The sequence below is a fragment of the Paramormyrops kingsleyae genome, chromosome 1 (genome assembly GCF_048594095.1).
Source record: "Paramormyrops kingsleyae isolate MSU_618 chromosome 1, PKINGS_0.4, whole genome shotgun sequence".
NCBI classification, from domain to species: Eukaryota; Metazoa; Chordata; class Actinopteri; order Osteoglossiformes; family Mormyridae; genus Paramormyrops; species Paramormyrops kingsleyae.
Window position 1 is genome coordinate 62096706 of NC_132797.1, and position 19276 is coordinate 62115981.

At 44.3% G+C, this 19276-nt stretch overlaps 2 long non-coding RNA genes across 2 annotated transcripts; one reads left to right on the top strand and one right to left on the bottom strand.

The window, feature by feature from the left end:
• Positions 1-769: 769 nt before the first annotated feature.
• Positions 770-2128, top strand: LOC140593294 (uncharacterized). The gene is made up of 5 exons (XR_011993571.1): positions 770-1159; positions 1432-1481; positions 1561-1614; positions 1685-1747; positions 1924-2128. It is a non-coding gene; the product is annotated as an uncharacterized lncRNA (long non-coding RNA).
• Positions 2129-2161: 33 nt separating this feature from the next.
• LOC111834640 (uncharacterized) lies at positions 2162-3828 on the bottom strand. Its single transcript, XR_011993569.1, has 3 exons — positions 2875-3828; positions 2667-2778; positions 2162-2566 (listed from the first exon to the last, which is right to left on the bottom strand). It is a non-coding gene; the product is annotated as an uncharacterized lncRNA (long non-coding RNA).
• Between the last annotated feature and the right edge of the window lie 15448 nt (positions 3829-19276).

Below are 19276 nucleotides of genomic sequence, written 5' to 3' on the forward strand. Positions count from 1 at the left end.
GAGATTTTTCACACTGTGTAAAGAGTTTACAGAGTGTTAATCCAAACACTGCAGAAGATAACACATGATGGTCTTGTAAACACTCGGTGAACCTGCAAAAACAAGACAAGCAGCCAGTAAACAGCTTAAGTGCACAAGAGTCATGCTAATTCATGTAGCTCTGACAGCGTACATCGCATAATTATGGGGTCAAATTACTGCACATGACATGAAAGAGTCAAATTATGGGGAAACTTGGAAAAGTTTTGTTCTGGTGTAAATAAACATGTAGTCCTTGGGGGTATTTCACGAAGCAGGTTTTGCAAACTCTGGGTTTAAACTTGAACTCTGAGTTGATTAACTCTGAGATGTCAACCTCTGAGTTTTTGGTTTCAGAACAGGTGATAACGATTAGTTTACAAAACTCTGAGTTCAATTAACCCTGATTATCACGCGTGCACGAGCACATAAAAAGGCTCTATCAATGGCATCCAGAGAAAATGATTCACCATGACAACACAGGGAAACAAATCTCGCGCTTCCAATTTCACCCCAGTGGAGCTTGAATTATTAATGATGGCGTATACTGAATATGAGCATGCCATATCAAAAAAAGGAAACACGATTGCTGCTGCGAAAGAACGGGAACAAGCGTGGCAGAAAATAGCTGACCGAGTGAATGCGTAAGTATTGATAAGAACGATGTTGATTGATGTATATTTAAGAAATAATACTAGTTTTTCTATATTCTCTCTAATTTAATTTCGTTATTACCGTTGTAACCCAGCAGGCATAAAGCGCACTTGGCAGCAAATAAAGATGAAGTATAAAAATATAGTACAAACAGGTAGGCACTGGACGATTGGGAGGTTTTGCTTGTCTATAAGACACAAAAGCTACAGTTTCATCTTAAATCTGGCAGCATGTAATATTGTTTAAATCTTTTTACAAGGTTCTAAATGTGGGCTTGGGTGCATATGTTCACATTTTACCTACATATTAGCCAATAGGGAAAAGGCAGAGGCCCAAAAAACTGGTGGGGGTCCACCACCAACAGCTCTCTCAGAGGCTGAAGAGATGGCTCTCAGCCAAAACACTGGCCGGCCCATGGCTGATGGCATCCTTGGAGGAAGCTCCTCCAATACAGCCATGCCCCAGGACTGAAGTTCTTACATAAGAAGTAAGTAATTCATATGAATGATGTATGTGCATTTGTCCAGTCTTGGCTCAGTGATGGCTATCCATTAAACTCATCATCAAACCCATCATAATCGAACCGATTGTAATTTATTTAAAAGTTATAGATGAGTATAATTTGATAGATGTCATTACTTCATGTACATACTGTTGAAAGACTGTGATATTTGAAAGACTGCCCACTGTTGTAAAAGTTATATTCAAAATGTGCAGGTCTCTGTTGATGAATTGCCTGTAATCCACATTGTCTTGCAGTTACTGATGGAGTAATCTCTGTTGTGGAACCGCCAGACACCCATGAAATGGTACATACTCTTCTCGAGATTTTTCATACTATGTCTTTCATTATTGGTGTATGCAAGTAAGAGATAGTCTTCACTACAGGATGAAGACACCTTGTCAGCTGTCACAGGGAGGGAAGATGTAGAGCAGCCTATGGTATGCACTTTCTAACAAATACGTTATGTAAGTGATGCACCATTTTAAAACATTTATCCTTTCTTCACAGAGCAATGCAGAGAATCTCCAGGGTGAACCGACTGCATCCACAGCCACAGCGCAGCTTACCTCTGTAAGATGCTTCAGTATTTGCCTGCCAGTTATTGAAAAATTGGATTAAGAATCATTCTTCTCATTAAATGAAAATGTCATTAGCTACAAGTGTCTATTTTCTAAGTTATATTCATAGTGGTACAATTTTCACAGTGCAATACTGCCAAGATGTAACATTTTTGTGTATTCTAATAGCTCCCTGTAAAGCAGTTGTACAAAATATACCTTGAGAAACAAATTGAAAAATCGGATCTGGAAATGGAACACATTAAACAAAAAATGCAGAAAACCCTAATAGAAATACAAATATTGGAACATCAGTTAAAGGTGGGTAGTGGCACAAGTTGATGGATCGTTAACTGTCTTTCAAAACAAAATATTAAAATACTGTTTTGCATAATCAATTACAGGAAATAAAGAAGAGTTCATAAAATGATTGTCATTTGTTTTTATTTGCAACTTATTTACTGGAAATGATTAGAACATATTGCGTTTCGAACAGCTTGTCCATCTGTTGCATCAACAGGAATGTCAGGGTTGTTATCAGGGTCAACCTCTGGGGCAGCAACCCAGGTTTCTCTTCTCATCATTGCAATATTGTGCAGGACTACGCATGCAACAATGATATCACAGCTCCTTTCTGGGGTGGCACGGAGGCCACGAAGGCACTGGAAACGGGCCTTCAGTATGCCCAGGGTCATCTCTATTCTGGCCCGGGTTCTGCTGTGAGCCAAGTTATATCTTTGCTGTGGGCCAGGCTCAGGATCAGGGTATGGGGTCAGCAGATAGGGCTGGCATGGGTACCCCCTGTCACCGAGTAGGTAACCACTGAACTCCCCTACAATAATGAGTAGACAGTTTACATGTTAAGGTGCAATATGAGGGAACAAGATATTGCTTAAAGATTATAATATACTGTAGCTACATTGTATACTCACCACGAGCAAGTCTAGCACTCAGTGTGCATTCACGGAACATTCTGGCATCATGCACAGACCCAGGCCACTTTGCCTCCACGTTGCTGATGACATAGGCTGCATCACATATAATCTTCACAATGCAGAACAGTGATTAGTTACTGTAGATGTACTGTAAAGTAGGCCAATAATTCAATGCAGTAAACTACTAAAAGCTAGAAACACCTACCTGCACATTAATACTGTGGAATGACTTTCTGTTCACATAGTCTCCTTCATTTACTGAAGGAGCCTTAATGGGAATATGTGTGCCATCTATGTAGCCAATCACACCTGGAAATCCTAACAAAGAGGGCATAAGTCTACTTAATTTTAACAGGTACTGCAGTCAGTTTCTAGTTTTGTATGGTGTTACAATGCAAAAAGTGTAACTGTATTTTATCTAGTCTTAACCTACAATTGTTTATTGCTTCAAATCTTAAAGCATATATTACTAAATATATGAGGCTATTACTTCATACCTGCAATTCTGTGGAATTCTTCCTTGATTATTCTACTACATCTGTGACCAGGAAATGCCACAAACATGTAGAGAAAATGTTTAAGCGCAAGAGTAACCTGTCTGATACACCGGCAGACGGTTGCCTTAGAAACATGTTGAGCGTCACCAATATTGTACAGAAAGCTGCCATTAGCAAAAAAGCGAAGTGCTGTACAAAGAATTTGCTCGGAACTGAGAGGATGTCCACGGTGTGTTTGACGAGCAAAATGAGGGCTAAGAATATTGTTGAGATAAATGATTGTCTGTGATGAAAAACGGTAACGCTCTAACAGAAAATCATTTGTAAACGATAAAATATCTAAACGGGGTCTGATCACCCTCTCCTGACATAGATTCCTGCGGATAATTTGTGCTTCGATGTCGACCGGTCTTTCGAGAAAAGGACACGCCATGTCTGAGAAAGTACTTGCTTCAATCTGACTGTTCATTTAAAGAGGAGGAACTCAGAGTTACAGGGATTAAACCTGCTAGCGAGCAGGTTAGCTTCACGGGGTATGTTACCGCGGTAAATGACTCAGAGTTGGGCTCAACTGGCTTTTTGAAACCGAAAACTTTGAGTTTCCCTTAACTCACACACAACTAACTCCGAGTTTTCACTAAACCCGCTTCGTGAAACGGCCCCCTGGTTAATAGTTTCGGAAAGCAATAACAGTTAAGAACAACATACTGATTAAATGTCAAAGTAAAATTTCCATCTTGTTTAGAGATTAAAGGTAAGAGATGTGGGTATTTATGCTAATGATGGACTATGGGGGATTCCTTTCCTGGTGTATGCTGTAAATCGTCCTACAAACACATGTCACTATGTGACTGTTTACATCATTTTATATAATGTCAGAGGCAGCACCTTATAGATCATGAAGTTGGCTTTAAGAGCGCACATGGAGACACTTCATGGTAAGCTGGGCTGATTCATATTCACAGGCATATCCGTGGACCTCTCCCAGCCACTGAAACTCATGTGACTCAGACCCTCACTGAAGGAGGACAAACTCATCAGGGCACCAAGAGACCCATTCTTTGACAGATTCTGAACATCAGTAGGTATGAAGCCTTCTGGATGTTAAATTAGACAATGACTGAGCTTATTTTGGGCTAGGTAGTCAAACTGTTGAGCTTCTAGCTTGGCTGGAAGTAGCATAAAAGAGTCTTCTAGTTGGTCAACGGTAGTAGGTGGAGAGAAGGGTGAGGTCCAAACTACTCTCCATAATGGATAATAAAGACTATCCCCTCAACACCAGTATCATCAGAAGCACATTCACTCACAGAATCTCCTACAAACACAAAACTGAGCTCTACAATGCTCTTTGTTAACCTGTTATACAAGTGTATCACACTGCTTATTCTAAAGGCACCTGTATTATGAACAAACTTTGAATGTATATTATGCCATTCGCACAACAGACACTTTGAATTCTATTTGTCTTGTCTATTTGTCCATTGTCTTTTATGGCACTGTTTAGTCTAGGGGGAAGGGAACTTTGTTTTTTTTATGAATGCCTATAAAGGAAATCTGAATCTGAATTGTAGTGGTACACTGTTTGTGCAACTTCTTTTGTACTTTTAAATGTAGTTTTTCTTCACATATTTCTTGTCTACTTTTACTTCTGTTATCTTGTCTTGGGTTACCCCTCCTCTCCTCTGCTTTAATCTGACCACTCTTTCTGCCTGCATTTGGCCGTCTCTCTCTGCATCCCTCTATGTCAATTTTCCAGCTGTTTTCCAGCTTTCCCGCTTCAGGAAGGTACTTCACCTTTCAGTGCCTCACTCCCCCTGCCTCCCTCTTAATGAATCGCCTGCCATAGCCCCCGCTCCCTCTGTTAATGCCACTCTCACACACGCCGTCATTGTTAATGTTAAATAAGGTTAATACTATATCTCTTTTAAAGTTTATTTTCTGGGAATGGATTTCATTAGAGTGTGTTTAACAATCAGCTAGAAAATCAGCATACACCCAGATGAACAGTAATGAGTGTATCGATGCAGGTCTTCTGTGGCTCACTGCGTGTGGTATTTACTGGGCGTTGGTGTTGACGTCCCAGCTCACGCTGCCCCCAGCTCCATCCTGTCAGGGGGAACAATTGCCAGCCAGAGGTCTTGGGTCTCAGGCTAGACACCTTGCAGCTGCCAAAACACTGAGATCCTGCAGCCACACCATGAGACACGAGTGGCTCTCGAGAAAAGTCCAGCCTCGGGAGTTAAAGGTCAGCACTGAATGTGTTTACTGCTGAATTATTCTATTGTGTGAGATTTCAGGACATTTATGCATAAATGTCAGTGGAGAAAGAGGATCCACAGCTGGTCTATCTGTGTGTGTAGGGGAGTTATTTATATTACATTGTGGGGACCAAATTTCCCCCACAATGTAATAAAAATCTGCTATTTTGACATTGTGGGGACCATTTTTGTGATCTCTGTATGCAATCAAGAAACAAAAATTGCCAAAAATCCTATGTTTACTTTGGTTACTAATGTTTAAGGTTAGGGCTGGGTAAGGGTTAACCCTCAACTGCTTGAGGGACTGGCTGACCCTATTTTTTGTTTTCAAAAATGAATGTCACTTTGCATAAAAACATCGTAAATAAAATGTAGCCCATCCAGGGTCTCTTCTTGCAAGTTTGAACAACCTGGTGTGTCTGGCAAACAGAGAATCCATTAATCGTCCTCCAAGGTCAAAGCTGGGACAGTGGGTAGCCTGTCAATGGCCAAACAGCTCTGTGTGTAACCGCTGTCTCAGAGACCTGCAGACATACTAGTCACATGGGCCGGTCCCTTCACCTGAGGTGTTATGGTGTTCATGGTATTTATCAGGTAAATCTTTATGAATCCCATGTGAGTAACCTCAAGATGGCAGCAGCTGTCAGGCACTCCCAGGGTCCCATGTCAGATGCCACAGAAACGGGGTTTTTCCCCAAGCACGTAGGAAGCTAAATACGACTAGTTCAGCATAACTGCTTGCAGAAAGTAGGGGATGTGGTCAGTAGCATGATCACTCACACCCTGAGCTGGCATATCTCCGCTGTGTAAAAGTCATCATCATGGGAGGGTCAACCCCACATCACTTCACAGCTAACAGGGGTTCATGTTAGCTGTGAAGCTGGTCGAGATTCCTGGACTAGATCTGCAAACCAGAATGTGGGGTAAGATCTCAGAGGCTCAGAAAACAAACAGGGAAACTGCCTCCCTGTTTATGTATTAATCCTCCACACGCTGCATGACATCATCTCATTCACACAAACATCTTTCCTCTGCATCTGAGGAATGAGGTCACTTCCTACAAATGACTCAGGAAAGCTACCGATTTGCTATTCTACGCTCTCGCTCTGCCTCTGTCTCTCCTGTATGGGCCTCCATTTCAGGGGTCATGCACCTCCAAACAGGCTCCACCCCACAGACTGGAAGGTGCCACATCAAACCTTCCATTTGCGTGAAGTCAACGTACATGGCTGTTTACTGCCAGGAGAAAGGCGCATTCACTTTTCCCTTTCTACCCCACAGGAAACAAAAATCCTATTGGTGAGTAATTGGATCTGAATTCACATATTGCTAGCGATAGCATAGAGCTGTCTGATTAGCTGGCATCACTCAGGACCTGGTTCTGAATCACTCGTGATGGGATAAAAGTTCCAGGTCCCCGACATACCAAGGAGGACACGCCCTTAACTTGGTGAGCAGCAGGCAGGAACTGGCCCCTCCCACCATCTGCTGTCATTTCAGCCCTCAAAACTTCAACTCATAGCACATGCCCGCTAACCGAATACCGCTTTGACCTTTACTGAAGGTCAGCCCACATTAAACCAGTGTAGCATCTCTTGCTGGGTAACCACAGGGATAATAAAATGCCTGAATTAGGCAATTAATTACTGTAATCCTCAGCAGAAGCAACTTGTGCATGTAATTACAATGGGAAAAGGTCAACCTTCCATATCCCGAGGTGGAGAGGAGCTCGTCCGCATGGAGGAAATGACAGATTCTCTGTCACGTTCTTACTGTGCTCCTCCTATTTCATTTCCAGCATGAGCTTCCCGCTCCGGCTCAGCCCCAGTTTCTGTCTGGAAGCTCGGCCTCGTCAGTGAGGGAGGCATCCTTCGTGAAAGATGGGTGACCTCGGCTAGGACGCTGAGTTTACTATGCACAACATCCATCACACTAAGGAGTCCTTATTCTGCACCAATGATTCCATCCAATGCGTAAAAATGGGGTGCAGCTCATAGCATTCAAATGGGACAGAGGAGATAAGCATGACCCTGATAGATAGACAGTGGGAAACACAGAGTCCACATACACAGATTTCACATGAAATATAAACTGAAACAGAAAAATAATGGTCCACTTCAGAGACCATGTGTTCACCCATTACCGATGTCTGAGATGAAGGAGGATTATGGGTAATATGGACCAGCTGAGTTACTTTTCCATCTCTTCAGGTGAACAGCTGGAGCATTCTGCAGCACAGCTGTCATCATGGCACTGCCAGCTGACATCCACCCCCATCCTGTGCTGTGGCCCTATCCATAGGCTTCCTGCTCAGAGGCAGCCACACCTTGGAGAATAGCTGCCATTCAACAAGTGAATCATCCCTCGGCTGTCCGATTAATGTCCTGTGCTAAACTTTCCTTTCCATTTCCCACAGTTAAGCCTAATGTACAGAGGACCGCAGCATTACAGTCAGTGGATACACATATCGAAATCACCAGAGCTTTTAAATTTTTGCCCTTCAGAAATGGCACAGCCAGAGGCAGGCAGGACACTGATAACCCCATCCATCACCTTAAAGGTGCTCCAGATTACACAGCTGCAGTAATTGAAAACATTTGAGTTCATGGTACACAGTTCTCATTTGCAGTAATGTCTCCGCTTAAGTGCCCCAGTGGTAACACACCCTGTCCTTTAGGCCTCAGCAAACCACAAGATGCCCATCTGCGCGTCTCTGCTCTGACATATGCCTCGTACTCTTTACCTGACGAATCTCGCATGTGTCACTCCGCCTCCCAGAAATGACCACGGTTACAGAAAAAAAGCACACGATTAATGGTCATTAATAAAGGGAATTGCGAATGACTCTGATTTCAATGGCAGATAGTCTCAGCAGAGGTGAGGGACTCACTTCAGCATGTGATGAGGGCTCAGAGACACAGCAGACGCAGGGAAAAGAAGACACGTGTGCATCGGTATGCAGCCCTCCTTCAACTTCATTATGCACTAGATTGGGGTTCTTTAAATCTGGACCTCGATTCCAAATCCAGGCCTTGTTTTCAGTTCTCCCAGGTAGTTAGTTTATTAATTACTGATTCTGATTGGTCAGAGGCTTCACACCAGGCTCACAGGTAAAGGAAGACTGGAAAACCTGCATTGCTCAGACCTCGAGGTCCGTGATTTGAATAACCCTGCACTAGATACTGACCCTGGGAAGCTACAGTACCCTCACAGAAACAAGAACAGATGCAGGGACACGGTGAAACATCAGCCCAGTCTGTAGGACCCGGATCTGACACTTCATGCAAGACTCATTGCTTTTTGCTGTTTCTGTTGTAATCTAAGGGTGCTGGACATACCTTAAAACCAGCAGCGATGTTCACCAGCACTTGAACCACACATTTGTCTGGTCACTACATAAGAGGCAACAGGAGGCTCCCAAGTGACTTTTTGACTCTGGTCCCAGAAAGAACAAACCAACCCCTGCTTAAGGATGGCATCAATCTGCCAGCACAGGGACTTTCGATCACAGACACAGCATCCTAGACTCCTTCCATCGAGAGCCCTACCTTTTGTAAAGTAAATGTTTTCATAATAGCCACAGAGTGCTGAGCTGTTCGCCTTACATGTGTGATACGAAGAATGAGCAGTTTGGAACTAACTCTCATTTGGTGAAACATTCATTTGTAATAGATAAGTGACTTTCAGTCTAATGATGAATGACTAGGAGAGTTCACAGCAGTGAGGAATCTGCTTGAAGCAGTAATCTGTGCATTTATCCAAAGTAAAGAAAAAAAAAGCTGATGCTAAGTTATCAAATATCAATCATTATTGCCTCTCTGAGACAGACCGTCATCTGTAGGGGGCATGTGCATGACTTGCAAGGATCAGGGCAAACATACAACATGAAATAGTGGTGTCCTCATAAATAATGCAATAGACTGGCCCTTCCTCCAGTTATATAGAAGTTTTCATCTTGGCATCTGAATTTAGTTTCTGTTGAAATACTCTGGCACAATGGTGACATGTTGTTGTTTGAGGGGACTCTTCGTCTGCACTTTCCGCTGAAGCTCTCACTTACTCTCTATCCTTGGGAACTTAATCCTTATCAGTGCAATGAGAGTCAGGTATGGGATGGAACAGCTCCAAACAGGGCAGTCATTGACCCCCCCTGAATCTCTTAATGGGAGGCGGGGGGTAGCATATGGAAATCTGAGGGTTCAGGTCGTTACACGCAGGTTTATTTGAATGTGACGGTGGTAAATATCTCCACCTCATGACATGGAAATTAATCAATTTCTGATTCAACTTGGCAAATGGGAATTGGTTTCGCTGCATTCCATGTCCATGAGCGATAGGTCACTTGTGGGTGGGGTGAACAGTTGAATATCCTGCATGATGAACATCCAAGGTATTATAATGGAGAATATGAAAGTCACACCATTAATGGAGAGGTAATTGATGGCGAACATGGTTACCATTCATGCTATTCCTATGAGGTCATTTCGCTCTTGCATCTGACTCAAGTGTTCCTGTGAGCCAATTTACATATACTGTATGACACTTTACCCAACAAGACTCACTTGCTCCTAGGGGGGTCCAGCACTCTGGCATTCTCTCTTTATATGTTTGATCAGGTGTAATTTAAGCAAACTCCAGACTGCTCTGAATTATTATCTTTATCGGAAATGTCTTTTAGATAAGTAAAAGTACATGGTAGTAAATGAAGTACTGAATAATGGGGGTGTGATATTTATAAAGATTATAAAGTCTGGGTTAGATGCTGATGTATTGAGGGCATGATGAAGTTGATGATGATGAAGATGATGATTTTAATACAGGGCTGTAAATGAGCAGTAACCATGGCAGCCACTCTCGGCTATTAAAATTGCTCTTCAGTTATTTTTAAACAGCCGCTCCCTAGTGAGACTTTATGGAGGCACATTGCAGCACACAGCCACTCTAGTCTAATGGGCCTGTTACGGGTCCTTACGCCCCTGCTTCCCTACAGCTAAGCGGCCTGGTCGCTCTGTAAAATGTGTCTTAACCTCAGGGGCAAATCTCATGTGGGAGTCTCCCTCATGGGTGAGGATAACTGCAGTTTGCCAAGGCCCATCTCCGCGGTAACCTGAGGGGCCATCTGGACTGAACCACATGCCTGGTCACCGGAGGGAGGTAATGGGAGGGAGAGGAAAGTGGTTTTTAATTACTTGTAAAGTGGAAAAAGTTGGCACCAGGTGCCAGTGAGCTCTCATGCCCTCATCTTTGTTCTTAGTGTTCCCATAGAAACATGAGAAAGGAAGTGATTTTGGGCCCGTGAAGGTTTGTGAACGTCACTAATTTGGATGGTTTATTTTGGTGCCAGCTGACAGCTATGATGGACACATAATGAGCTGCCAGCGGCAGACTCTGTGGAGGTTGCTCCCCTCGGACAGATGAACGACAATTGTCCACAACAGTTTCTCAATGACCTGAGGGCTAGAACATGGCTCCCCTCAGCCTGCATCACTCAAGAGCATGGAACTCAGTGCTTGTGTGTTCTTCCTGGCTCCATTCAGACATTCCATCTTTACTCATTTTCTCAAGCCAAGACTAAATCCAAGCATAAAAATTTAAATAGTTCACCAAAATATGGAAAAAATGGTGGAAGTTCTACAGTGGAAAAACTGAAAGCTGCTTCCTTGAATGAAGAGATGGCAACCCCCCCCGTGACATCAAATTAAAAACGTATATATGGAACAGTCACCCTTAACAGAAGGTTTCCAATGTTTGCAGATATCAGTGCTGCAAGGGACAGTTACAATGGGGCATGATGGATGATGAATCCAGTGTGGCTTAGAAACACAATGGGAACTTACAAACTGAGCTCAAAGACAAGAAACATGAGGGGTCCAAACACAGGCAGGTAGGCAAAATAAAAATAAATTCAAGGCTAAACTAAACATAAAATTAAAAACTAAGCATAAAATCTACCACGGAACACATTCAGGATCCACAGGCAAGAAACACCTTCAAGAACAAAATGGAATGACTGCCTGAGGCCTACGGTAGGCACATATATACAGAGACAATGAGGCTAGACCAAGAACAGGTGCAAGCCATTGACAATGAACCAAACACTAGGAACTATAAGTAGCAAGAAACAAGTGAGGGCAAATCAATAATCAGTACAGACTCATACACAGAGAGAGACTAGAAACAAGGGTACAGAACATTGCTACAAGATTAGATACAAGTAAGGATACCTAAGAACAAAGGCACAAAACAACCAATACAGAAATATATGAGAAGAAGAAAATAATTAATGTGCGGAAAACAGCACTGATATCTAAAATGTCTTACATAGTTGAGACTGGTCTCGGGTTGGTCAGCAACACCCCCTGGCCAAACAGAGAGACAATGGACAGGAGACAGATGGGCAAGGCGGGGACCGAACCTGACAGGGGACCAGGACATTATAGAGTCTGGCACCATTCTGTGCACTACTCCCCCTCAGCAGAAAAGCATCCACTTCAGAGATAAATGATAGATGAGCAGGGGTATCAGAAGCATTTTGAATGTGGGGGGGACACACTGGCATAAAACTAATATTTTATGTTAAATGTGTGGGAGGTTCGAACAAGTAATTATGAAATGTGAGGAGGACACGTCCCCCTCAGATTTAATGGCAGCAACACCCATGTAGATGAGTATGTGTTTGTGTGTTCCTCCTGTGTGCACGTAACAATGGCATTTTCGTTTGTAGTTTTTGTGTTTTGTCTATGTGGGTGTCTTAATTTCCCAGACACGCTAGGACCTCTGACATCAGCATGTGTTCAAATGCTAAAGAAAAGTGCAGGATCGCATCACTGAAAACCCGAACCAGTACTGAGGAGATCTGGAGGAAGCTGACTGGTGTGACGATTCAGTAATCTAGAGGGAGCTGACTGGCTTAATCACAAGTGGCTGTGCAGGATCCCGTATGCGTGTGGTTCAGCTACGATTGCACGCAGCTACGTCTGAGCACTGGACGTTTTTGAGTTGAGCCGTCTGCGTACCTGACAGCAACTCTTTCATCTGCCTCACTGTGTGATCCCCCGTGCATGTCTGGGTGGGTGTCTCTGGATGTGGTCATCCCACAAAGGGTCCTGAGGGTCATCCTAATACAGCATCACCCCCCCCCCCCCACTGCCCCTACCACCACCACAACACCAAGGCCCCACCCAGACGTCAGTGAGAACAACACAGGCAGTCCATGGCCAGCTTGAGTGATTGGAGTGCCTTGCACCTGCTGATCTAAGACCAGGGTTAGACTGATGCAGTTGTTCACTATCCATATGGCTTTGACCTCAGTCTCCATCTCATACCATTTACAGAAGGCCTTTAGCTCTCCACAAGGCAAACAGGTATGAATGCTTATACTGACCATTACAATGCATTATAGATGTGTAGGAAAAAGTAGCTCAAGTAAATTTAAATATCTCCACCAATGTGTAGGGGAATTAAATATTTATTTTTAAATTAATTAAATTGTTACGTAAAATGGTTGGTTTCTCCAAACTCAGTTGCGGAATCCCCGTGAGTCTGTTAATGTGCAACTTACATGGGATTCATTAATTACCAGTATCACTAATGCCTTGTCCACATGTACACGGGTATATTTTAAAACGTACCTTTTTCTATATGTATTGGGCTTTTGTGCACGCGTAAACGGCGTCTCAGGTCAATGAAAACGGAGCTTTTGCAAAACTCCATCCAGATTTTAAGAAACTCCGTTTTCAGCATTGACATATAGACAGGGAAAACAGAGTTTTTGGCTCGAAATGTCAGATTGTACGCCATTGTCCACTTTGTTTAACGTCAGAGCGTGCGCTGTTTGCTGTATACATTAGGCAATTTTGAGCAATGGCGAACTTAGCCGAAATACTGTAGTGCTTGTGCTAACCTTGCCGACAGGACTTCTTACATGTGTACAGATATGTGCGCCATGGTTTTCAACTTAACAGGACTGGCAATTAGGCTTCTGATTGGCTAACATGGCAGTACGGTTAGAGTTATAATGCCACCTGTTGGTTTGGCATGCTTTTGACAGCGCATTTTAGCGGTTTCATGTGGACGTAAATTTTTTAGAAGACAATGTTCGTGTGGACAGAGATTTTTTTTTAAATGGAGAAGGAAAAACACCGTTTTAAAATATACCCGTGTACGTGTGGACAAGGCATTAGTAACCTGGGTTAGAATGCTCGTCTACTGAACTACATTACCAGGTGATGTAAACTACTGGTAGCAAAGCTCTTCTCACAGCCGCTGAGACAATATCGCGATATTTTCAGGCGAGCTTGAGGTTTCAGAGCTTAGTAGCCAGTTCGCACACATACTGTCACGTTCGGAGACGGGCGAGTCGGGAAGCAGACGAAGTGCAGCCAGAACGTCAGGTAAACTGAGTTTAATGCACAAGAGACGGACAACACTCTGACACTACAATGCTCGATCTGGGGAACAAGGGGAGACGTGGACTGATATACACAGAACAAGGCAAAAGAAACAGGAAACAGCTGGCACAATCGGGGAAGCACACGTGGATAATGAGGGGGCGTGGCACACACTAGGAGCGGACGGAGCGGGGCATGACATAACCCCACCCCCAAGGCGCGCACACCGGGCGCGCCCGAGAGCAGGCGACGGACGGGACGAAACCGGGGAACAGGATCTGGAAGACAAAAAGCAAAACATCAACGAGGGACAGGGAACAGGACAGAGACACAAAACAAGAACAAGGACCAAAAGAAAAAGGAGTGATTTTGCATCAGTTTGACACCAAACATGCCATACCAGCCTGGAGGTTCACACCTCATACCATCTGTATTAATTAGCAATTTCTTACATTATGTAGGTTAATTCAAACAGCACATCTTACCCTTAGGTAGGTGTGGCCGTTAGTTTGTTGCTATACCAGTCTGTAGGTCCCTAAATCTTTGGGCCATAAAAGCTGTAATGCTGGCTTCTCTTGTTTTCTGTGTGTGTGTGTGTGTGTGTGTGTGTTGGGTACCTAGGTCAAGAAGTACCTCTCATACCAGGCTAGGCCTTTTCTCAGGCAACCTAGAATCTCAGCCCTGTCGTATGCGTGCGTGTGATGTTACAGGTGAGAGCTTCACAGAGCATACATAATACATAAAAACATGGCTATAATGTGTTATGCCTTTTTTTATAAATAGTCATCGCCATATGTATAATACTTTATGAATGCCTTGCAGTTCATTATGAAGGTATCCATAATGCACTATGATTGCTGCTTTAAATAAGAAAAATCTATTTGCCTCTCAACAGCACTTTTCCTCTGATTGATCTAGTCATGCATACACATACCTCCCTCAGACAATAGTTTTATTGTATTGTATTGCTCACTGTGAATGCTGAACAAGTGGGCCATCTGGGGGGGGGGGGGGAGGAGGGGCGTACCCACCCACCCCCAACTCTGCTGCATGATATGTTTACGTCTCCTTACGGTTTCGATTCCTGCAATGCATTTTCCTATTGTGTAGCTCATCTAGTGTTATCTGGAGGTTATATATCCATATATGGTCCAATGAGGGTGGTTCTTTATTTAAATTACAGGTGAGAGTTGGGGCTGTTATAAACATGCTTGGCTACCTCCAAACTGACACTGTACATATATTTTACGCAGTTATGAGTTACTAAACTTTTTGTGTGTCGTCTGCTGACCTTCGCGTGTCATCTGCAGCTTTCACAAAACTCCTAAAAGCTCCCAAAACAATGCCATTTAATTTCTTATGCCCACCCCAGAATACATTGCAACTACAATGAGGAAAACTGCAATGGAGATGGGTCGACTGTAGTCTTGCCGTGGAATATCATTTAGAATCCATGAGATTAATCAACATTCATTTAATAAGGCTGTTCGTATGCATGACTGATAAATACCACTTAGCAAGCATGTAACAGCGATTCGCATTTAGGAATTCGCATTTTGCTAAATGAGACCCCAAAATGGATGCTGCATTTAAAGCCTAAATATTTTTAGATAAACATGCTATTTATAATTCAGATAATGTTTACTTTAAAATGTACAGTTACCGGATTAAACTGGATTTAATTTAATTAAAATGTACAGTTACTGGATGTAAACAATTGATTTGAGAAGCTCTCTGTCTCCCTCCAAGCCGAGCTGTCTGCCCACGTGGCCCCTGCTATCATGGGCAGTATGTTGTCATGGTCCCTGCTGTCCTGAGCTCATGTGGTCCCCACTATCCAGCACAGTACCCTGTCATGGTCCTCTCTGTCCTGCGCTTGATGCCATTGTGGTCCCCGCTATCCTGCGCAGTACCCTGTCATGATCCTCTCTTAGTCTTATAAAAACTGAGTGGACTATTAAGCAGCAAATTACAGTCCAGGCCATAGACCAGCAATTTTCTTTCTGGTTCATATCCAACACAGATGATTCTGCATCCTTCTCAGTAGAATTTGGAGTCCAGCCTGTAGGGGGCAATGGAACACCCCACTGTATCCTCAGTAAACTATGTATCAGATGGCTGTTCCAAATGGTGGCTGGGTAGCCTAATTTACTTTTTGGATAAATACAGATATGGGAGGTTAAATATTAACTATAATGTGGCATTATGAGGAACGAGTAGTGGGTGAGTGAAGCATTCCTATGAACAGCTGGGTCTTGGTTTCGGCCCCAGGTGTCCAGTGACATTTCCTGGAGAGCTGCTGGGCCCCTACTGTTCGATGGTGCCATACCCATGTCGCCTGTCATCATTTAATACTCCTTCACTTCGCCATTCTCTCTGACTTAAAGAAACTTCTGCGGTCATAGCCTGGTTCCCTGTAAGTAATGCATAAGGTTTTAATGTTCACCCATGCTACATGGAGTGACGTATGAGGTCAGAAGGGAGGCCCAAATCTTTACAAGTAAACGCTCATTTCGCTCCGTGCGAATTTAAAGCACGGGAAACACCCACGGCCATCAAGGTTTGTGATGAATTCCTCATGATGAATGGTATTAATGCAACTTTTGATTTTTCTTTTCCAATTATTATCGCTGTGGGAGTATGAACGAATGCCTCTGCACGTCCCATGATTGCTTGTGGTTTGTCTTTAATAATTACAGTTGGAAGGCAAGCAAAGTTGTTTAAAGGAACAGAACATTAGCTGATGTGATCCCTGTGCAGCTACAAGGGGTCTTACATCAGGAAATGCCAAACCGACTCGGCTAAAAAATTTCCACGTTTCCACCTGAGTTCTAAGGGGTTTCATGAAGAGCAGCCAAGTTTGCTGAAAGATGAAAAGATGTGCATATGGGCAACAAGGTCTTTGCGTTGCCATGGAGACCCTGCTACTGAAATAGTGACAGCAGGTGAATGGAGTGAGTGTAACGAACTCCACGCACCTGTAGCACCCCGACATGGGTGGGCATACCTCCCTGTCATGTAAAGGCAGGACTCCCTGTGTCCCACCCCTGGCCACCATTTTACCTCAATATATACTTTAACCACACTGGAGGTCATCTCTCTCAAACCTATGACTTTGAAGTGCCAGTGAACCTGTTAGACAATGTACAGCGCACCAACTTAGCAAACCATCAGTAGACAAAATTGAAATTGGACTTGCTGGGCGTTTGTGGGGAGCAGTGGTGAAGGTTGCCTAGTCCATATGGTGTTTCTTCTCCCAAACTGGCTAATATATCTAAGAAAAGAAGCTCAGTGAAAAATCAAAGGACTCCGCACTGAAAGAGGGTTTTATTGGAGTCCAGTGAAGTCCCCCGCCCCTCCATTTACTGGTAAGTCGGTGGCAATCAGGGCTTCAGCTTCAGTGTAATCGAGCTCGAGGAACATCACGTGCTGGAGCTACATGCCTGATTGCTTTGTCCCATCAGCCCACACACAAACACACACACACACATATTATATTTGTAACTTTGTGGAGATGGTCCATTCATTTCTATGGGAAAAGCCTTAACTGCTATCCAACTTTAACCATAATTAAACAATTGCATTCACAGATTTTAATAAAACTGAATTTCCCCTTGTGGGGAATATTAAATGGAAATGGAAAACTTACTGTCATGACCTGCTCGTCCGATCCTCCTGTGTGCCACGCCCCCTCGTTACCTCGTGTTAATTCCCGATTGTAATCACCTGTTGCCTGTTATTCTCTGCTGCCTGGTCGCCCATCGACACTCGGACGTAACACTTACCTCCTCCATCATTTAAATTTAATGCCAAAATAATTTTAATGGAAAAGCAGGAGTTGAAACCAGCTGTTGACAATAAGAATCTGTCTGTCTGCTGTTGCTCCACGCTCCACACACACTCAGTGGAGGTGATATTAAAACCCACACCCCTGGAAGGTGTAAGGCACCAATACTAGTATGTACTCTACCACTCTTCCAGAAAATATTAGTAAATGATCATTTATGTTACGATCGGTTTGCAGGGAAGCAGGCGAAGGGAGCCGTGAATACTAGAAATAGTTTTATTCTGGGTAACATGTAACGTTAATGACAGACCTGGGGAAACAGACTTGAACGCGGACTAATATACACAGGACTACAAGCAGGAAATGCAACACAGACAGGTAAATGGAAGGATTCCACACAGGGTTAACGAGGTAGGCGTGGTCCACGTGAGGGCGATACAGGCAGGGTGTGACAACTCCAAACAAGACCTGGAGAAACAGGACAAAACCATTAACGAGGCACAGGGAACAAAACCGAAACACAGAACAAGCATAGGGGCAGAAACCACGACAGAATCTGACACAGGACCGGGAAAGCAGACAGACAGACTAAAAAGGGAGACACCGGGGGAACACCAACGGGAGGAATGAAAGGACCGGGAGTGAACATGGGAGGCACAGAGGGACTAGTAGCTAAGGTTGGAGGGATGAAAGGACCCGGAGTGACCAGAGAGGACATAGAGGGACGCAGGGCTGAGACCGGAGGAACTACAGGACTAGGAGTAAACGGAAGAGACACAGAGGGACGAGAGGCTACAGAAAGAAGGACAAAGGGACCAGAAGGGACTGGAGGGGACGTAGAAGGACGATACAAGGATGACGGACACAGGGGAGCCCTAGAGAGCCTCCGTGGGCGTTGGGCTGCAACCAGAGGAGCAGCCAGTGACTGGAAGGATGGGGCCGAGGGGACCCCGGGTGACAGGAGCCGGGGGGACCCACGAGGCTGATGAGAAGACAGGCCGAGGGACAGGGAGAGGAGCTGAGGAGGCAGCCTAAAGGGACGGTCGCGCGGACCTGGAGGGAGGTGCAGGCGACCGTGTGGTCACTGCCAGAGAGGGTGCCCTCCTGTGTCGAGCAGGATTGGGGGAAGCCACAGGCGACTCCTTTGGGGCCTTTAAGGAAGTCCTGGAGGGGCCCCCTTTGAGCTCCTCCTCTCCAACCAGCAAGGGAGGAAGAACGATGGCCCCACAGTCATGGCCCTCCTGGAGAACAGGGCCAAGAGTCTGGGGAGCTGATGAGGCTGGATCCAGGTTCGGAACCAGGGGAATTGGGGCCAGAGGGGCCGGAGACGGTTCAGGCGGCACAGAGACCATTGGGGCTGGAGCTTCGTCCTCGGCTTGGGGGGATCCTTTCTTGCCGAGGTCTGTCATTCTGTTACGATCGGTTTGCAGGGAAGCAGGCGAAGGGAGCCGTGAATACTAGAAATGGTTTTATTCTGGGTAACATGTAACGTTAATGACAGACCTGGGGAAACAGACTTGAACGCGGACTAATATACACAGGTAAACGGAAAGATTCCACAGGGGGTTAATGAGGTAGGCGTGGTCCAAACTCCGTAGCCATGTCCACAGATAAGTTGGATGGTATAGAGTGTGCGACTGATTTAATGAGCCACAAATAAGAAGAAGTGCTTAAA